The 5,876-nt window shown below is 44.2% G+C and overlaps 1 pseudogene; it reads right to left on the minus strand.

Annotated features, from left to right (window-relative positions):
* Positions 1–4,806: 4,806 nt before the first annotated feature.
* Positions 4,807–5,658, minus strand: LOC122728934 (annotated as a pseudogene).
* Positions 5,659–5,876: the final 218 nt, after the last annotated feature.

Genomic DNA, 5,876 nt, shown 5'->3' on the forward strand with positions numbered 1-5,876 from the left:
CATCTCTCCACCTAATATCCTTAAACATCTGGATTTTCCCCAGAGAAGTAATTAAACACAAAAACAAAAAACAAAGCAAAAAAAAAAAAAACCCACCTCATCACAGGAATCCATGCTCTTGTCTAGTGATGTCTGACTAGGTAATCATGTGGCTGCCTTTGCCTTTTAGCAGTAAAAACACAAACACACACACAAACAAACAAACAAAACACATCTCCCATGCAGACACCGGAGGAACCTCAGGGAGAATAACTGCAATGATTTACCTCTTTAAAGACTATTATTAAGACTGTCATTTTAATGCATTAGTGAGGGAGTATCTAACAACTCCAGTCAACAACCCACATGAAAGTAATTGAATTTCTGGAGAACCAATTGAGGTTGGTAGACTATCACTTAAGGAGAGACCAATTTGTGCTTGACAGTTCTCACACTGTATAATTCTCCTGGAGAGCAGAGGTGAGCAGATTAGGGTTAGTCCCAAAAGGGATGTCTTTCCATTTATCTGAAATCTCATTAGCTGGCTTTTAAATACACAATCACCAGTTCTAGACAAAGAGGGGAGGGGATGCTCACTGCCAGAAAAAAAATTTTTTTTAATTTTGTAACTAATGTGTTTACTATAATGTAGTGGGAGTTGAACTAAAGAACTTCCCATCAAGCTGGCCTTTTCCAGCAGAACAAGTGAGAGTGGGGTCAAAAGTGTTTGAGGAGGTATATAAAGTCTACACATGCAGACAACCCTTGACTCTGTCAACTCTCCCTTGGATTTGAGGGAGGGTAGTGGCATGGATTTCTCTCTCCTTTCTTACTGGCAGAAACAATACTAGCCTAGTTGAGCCAGAGCCTGGACCTCAAGTCCCTATCTCCATTTCCCCTAGATCAGCAATCCCCAAAGATGTGTCACAGGTGTTGGGGGGGGGGCCCCGCGCGTCCTTAGATATTCCTCTTTTTTTTTTTTTTTTTTTAGGGAGGCAATTGGGGTTAAGTGACTTGCCCAGGGCCACACAGCTAGTAAGTGTCAAGTGTCTGAGGTCGAATTTGAACTCAGGTCCTCCTGACTCCAGGGCCGGTGCTCTATCCACTGCACTACCTAGCTGCCCCTACTTATTTATTTTGAAGATATAGCAAGAACAGAAGCACGGAGACCAGAGAGTCAGGAAGTCCTTCCTTCAATATGTATCAGCTATGCGTTCCCTCAAAATCTCAAAGGCCAGCCTTCTAACTACTGTGCCATAAAACTGCTTTCTCCCTATAATGTAGGTATTTAATAAAGACTTGCTGGATTAATGTGATGTGAATCTTCAAGTTTGTACAACCATGGGAATAAACCCGCTGATTCTTTACTCGGGTGCATCTGTCAAGAGAAATAAGAAGCATCTGTCTAATACTTTTCATGTGCAACCATAAATCCTAAAAAGTACAGCAATATGATCCACTGTTGGTGGAGTTGTGAACTGATCCAACCATTCTGGAGAGTAATTTGGAACTATGCCCAAAGGGCTATCAAACTGTGCATACCCTTTGATTCAGCAATACCACTAAGTTTATATCCCAGAGACATCCCCAAAAAGAGAAAAAGGCCTGTTTGTACAAAAATATTTATAGCAGCTCTTTTTGTGGTGGCTAAGAATTGGAAATCAAAGGAATGCCCATCAATTGGGGAATGGCTAAACAAGCTGTGGTATATGATGGTGATGGAATATTATTGTGCAGAAATGACAAGGAGGATGATTTCAGAAAGGCCTGGAAAGACTCATATGAACTGATGTATAGTGAAGTGAGCAGAACCAGTAGAAAGTTGTATACAGTGACAACAATATTGTTTGATGAAGAACTGTGAATGACTTGACTATTCTCAACAATACAATGATTCAAGACAATCCCAAAGGACTATTTATGAAACATACTATCTGCCTCCAAAGAAAGAACTGATATTGATGGAACACAGACTAAAGCATGCTATTTTTCACTTTCTTTCTTTTTTTCTTTTATTCCTTTTCTTATACAAAATGGTAATGTTTTACATAATTACACATGCATAACCTATATCTGATTACCACCTCAGGGAGGGAAGAGGGGAGGGAAGGAGAAAGGGATAGAATTTGAAACTCAAAACTTTAAAAATGTTAATTTTAAATACATTAATCATTGCAACAAAGTTGTTCTCTCTTATATGTCCCCTCCTCTATACTCCCATTTTCACCACCCTGGTACAGGCTCTCATTACCATCCTAATGCAATAGTGTTAGCCCAACCAGTCTTTCCCCCTCTTCTTTTCCCACCCCCTCACCAATCCATCAGACATCTACTGCTTAATCTTCATAATGCATAGATTTGATTGTGTTCCTCTTCTGAACTCTTCAAGGGAGGAGGAAAGGATTATAGCCTTGTCTTCCTGCTCAGCCACAAAGATCCTAACTTGCATCCCTTCCACTCTCCATCCACTCCTGCCCATAGTTCTCCTTCATGCTTGCATGAACCATTATAGTTCTCCATCAGCACTTCATGGGAGTTTCCCTAAGGTTGTCCATCATGCCATCCTTTTCCTAGCAACCCATTCAAGGTCAAAGGCAAGTCCACCAAAATCTCAGGAATAGTGGGGAGTCTGCCCAAAGACCAGTAGGCATAACCCTTCCTGCAGTCCTAAGTTCCCATTAAAAGACAAAAACATCTTAACAGTTAGAAATGACATGTGCAACACTCAAAGGATTCACCGGCTGTGAATGTCTGGAATGTTGCACAGGGAATCTATCCTTTTCCAACCCTATGACTCAAGACCTGTTAGTCATTGATGTTTATATCTAGCTGTCTTTCCTTGCTGGCTTTGTGTAGTAGGTGAAAGGACAGCTAGGTGGTGCAGTGGATAGATCACTGGCTCTGAAATTGGAAGGACCTGAGTTCAAATCTGACTGCAGACGCTTACTAGCTGTGTCACCCTGGACAAATCACTTAAGCCCAATTGCCTTAAAACATCTGGGCCTATCTACAGTTGTCCTGATGTATATCTTGCCACTCACTGTACCCAGATGGCTCCAGAGGAGAGAGTGAGGTTACACAGCCTTTTCACCTTTGCACAGCACTCCCTCACTTAAATCTAATTCAGTGCAAGTCATGACATCACCCCGATTTCATGGACAAACAATGAAGAACAAACAACAATAACAACAGTTGGATGAATACTGAACTTAGGGCTCCTAAAAGTCAAAAATTCTAGGGCTGAAGGATGATGTTTCTTCTTTCCCCTCCAGCTGCTGAAAATGTCCTCTCTGCCATCTAAGCAACTTTCTCTTCTTCATCCAAACAGGTTATGAGACCCCACCCATGTGGGTGTTTTTTTTTTTTTTTGCAGGGCAATGAGGGTTAAGTGACTTGCCCAGGGTCACACAGCTAGTAAGTGTCTGGTGTCTGAAGTCATATTTGAACACAGGTCCTCCTGAATCCAGGGCCAGTGCTTTATCCACTGCACCACCTAGCTGCCCCCTATCAATTAATTTTTACAAAAGGATGTTTATTGAGAAGATAGAGCAAACAAAGAAGTTATATTTCCCCTCAACATCTAGGGGGACACACTCTGCTCTATAATACTTCAGTCCCTGGAACAGGGAAGGGAAAACATATTAATATAGCACCTACTATGTGCCAGGCACTATGCTAAGCACTTTTACAAATATTATTTCATTTGCTCCTCACAACAACCCTACAAAGTAGTTGCTGTTAATATCCCCATTTTACCGTTGAAGAAACTGAGGCCAAAGAAAAAAATTTTTTAATGACTTGCCCGGGATCACACAGCTGGTGTCTAAGGCTGGATTTGAATTAGGTCTTCCTGACTCCAGACCCAGAGCTCTTTCGGCTGTAGTTTCTAGCTGCTTCAAATTGAATAGTTGTTTGTCGTTCTTTCTCAAAGAGGACCATGAGATCAGGGTGATGTCATGACTTGTAGTGAATTAAATTTAATCAAGGGAGGGCTATACAAAGTCACCAGCCTCACTCTCTCCTCCAGAACCATCTGGGCTAGTAGCAAGATAGGTATCAGGAAGACTGGTGATGGCCCTGGACATTTTAAGGCAATTGGGGTTAAGTGACTTGCCAAGGGTCACACAGCTAATAAGTGTCTGAGGTAAAATTTGAACTCAGGGTCCTCCCAGCTTCAGGGCCAGTGTTCTATCTAAGGGACCACCTAGCTGCCCCCTCAAGTTGAATAGGCTCCAATTTAAAGCAATGTCTACAGTATATTTTCCATTACCACCTTTCTTCCATATTAACTAGACAAGTGTCCTGCAGGTCATTCCTCAAAGCCTTGCTGCTAAGCTGAATCCCACAAGTCATTCCTTGGAACCTCAATGGTTACAAATTCCAGAATGGCACAGAATGCCACTCTTTTTTTTAAATAAGTAATTGAGAAATATTTAATGAAATAAATAAAAATATACCGGGGGCAGGGGAGGATAAGAGTGTGGCTTGGAACACTGAGAGGCTAGTGTCACATATTCAGTACATGGGACTTGAACCCAGGTTGTCCTGACTTTAAGGTCAGCTATCTACTATACACCATGCTGCATGTCCGAATCACCCTGATTCACATTCTCTGACTTAGATACCCTACAATTCCTTCTTACTCCCAAACCATTTGGATATACAAGAAAAGCACAGTATGGACAACAACCTCAGGGAAGAGCTCCCAGGGAGTTAGAAGCCTCTAACCTATTGTGTTTTGTCCTTGAAAGATGAAGCGGGCCAGGATGACTCTAAGGGGACATCTTGCCCCTTCCAGGACCCCTGTACACTTGATGACTCAGTCCTTCAGTAGATGCCATAGGTGGGTTCATCGCTGTGTCGGTATCGATCCAAATATCGAAGTGGTTGAAGATGAGGGAACTTCTTCTGTGGCGGATGGTAGGGGGATAGTAGGGGGGGTGGTGGGTGTTCAACCTCGAACACTGGCTCCCGCGTGTTGAGCAGGTGGTGATAGACGTGGGTGATGGAGTCATCCCAGCGGCACTGGAAGAAGGCCAAGCCAGTTGGGGTCATGGAGTCCTGGTGCTTCTTATAGAAATCAAATGTGTGGAAGGTTCTCAGAGCAAGACGATAACAGAGAGTGGGGCGGATATCATCAGAAAAGCCAATGGGCTCATGCTGCTTGAAAAGCAGGAAAGCGAAACGGTGAAAACCAGTTCCTCTTGAGGGGAAGGGTGGGAGGTAGTGGCACAGCTCCTGTCCTGCAGACACATCGTTGCCTGGGATGTTGGTCACCAGCCAGTAAATGGATTCGGCATCCTGTTTCTGCGAGTGTCCATCCAAGTTGATGAGCAGCAAAGTCTACAGTGAACGCTTTTCTGCCTCATATGTCACCTCTGGTGGATTAGTGGCCTCAGTCGGGGTAACCTCATTGCCCTGGAACACAGGCATCACCATCTCTTCTCCCGGGTTGTAGGCAACATTCAATGGGACCCAGGGCACAAATGTGGCACCGAGGAACAAGTCGTGGTAGAGGCCATAGTACTCAGCCAGCCGCTGCTTATGGTAAGAGCCAACGGTCTTCTCCCAATCGGTCTTCACCTCTTCCAGAGGGATCAAGGCATTGCGGAGGTGGGGAGCCTTCTCCTTCTTAGCCCGGTTCTCCCGAAGGATCACGTCGATGTCCTCTATGGTCATGGGTCCGGAGGGGCACAGGACTGCCGCGGTGCGGAAGCCGCCAGCACTCTGCGTTCAGTACACCGTGACTCTCCACCAGGGCGCCGCCATCTTCTTTAGTGCCGCAGCGTTAGCGCCGCCGCCAGGATCTAAAAAAGGCCACTCTTGTGGCACAGTGATTGGGGGAAGAGGAATTGAGGTCTCTTCTTCTCCAGAGGCTCACAACATGTCCCTGTCAC

This window comes from Dromiciops gliroides, chromosome 5 (genome assembly GCF_019393635.1).
Source record: "Dromiciops gliroides isolate mDroGli1 chromosome 5, mDroGli1.pri, whole genome shotgun sequence".
NCBI classification, from domain to species: Eukaryota; Metazoa; Chordata; class Mammalia; order Microbiotheria; family Microbiotheriidae; genus Dromiciops; species Dromiciops gliroides.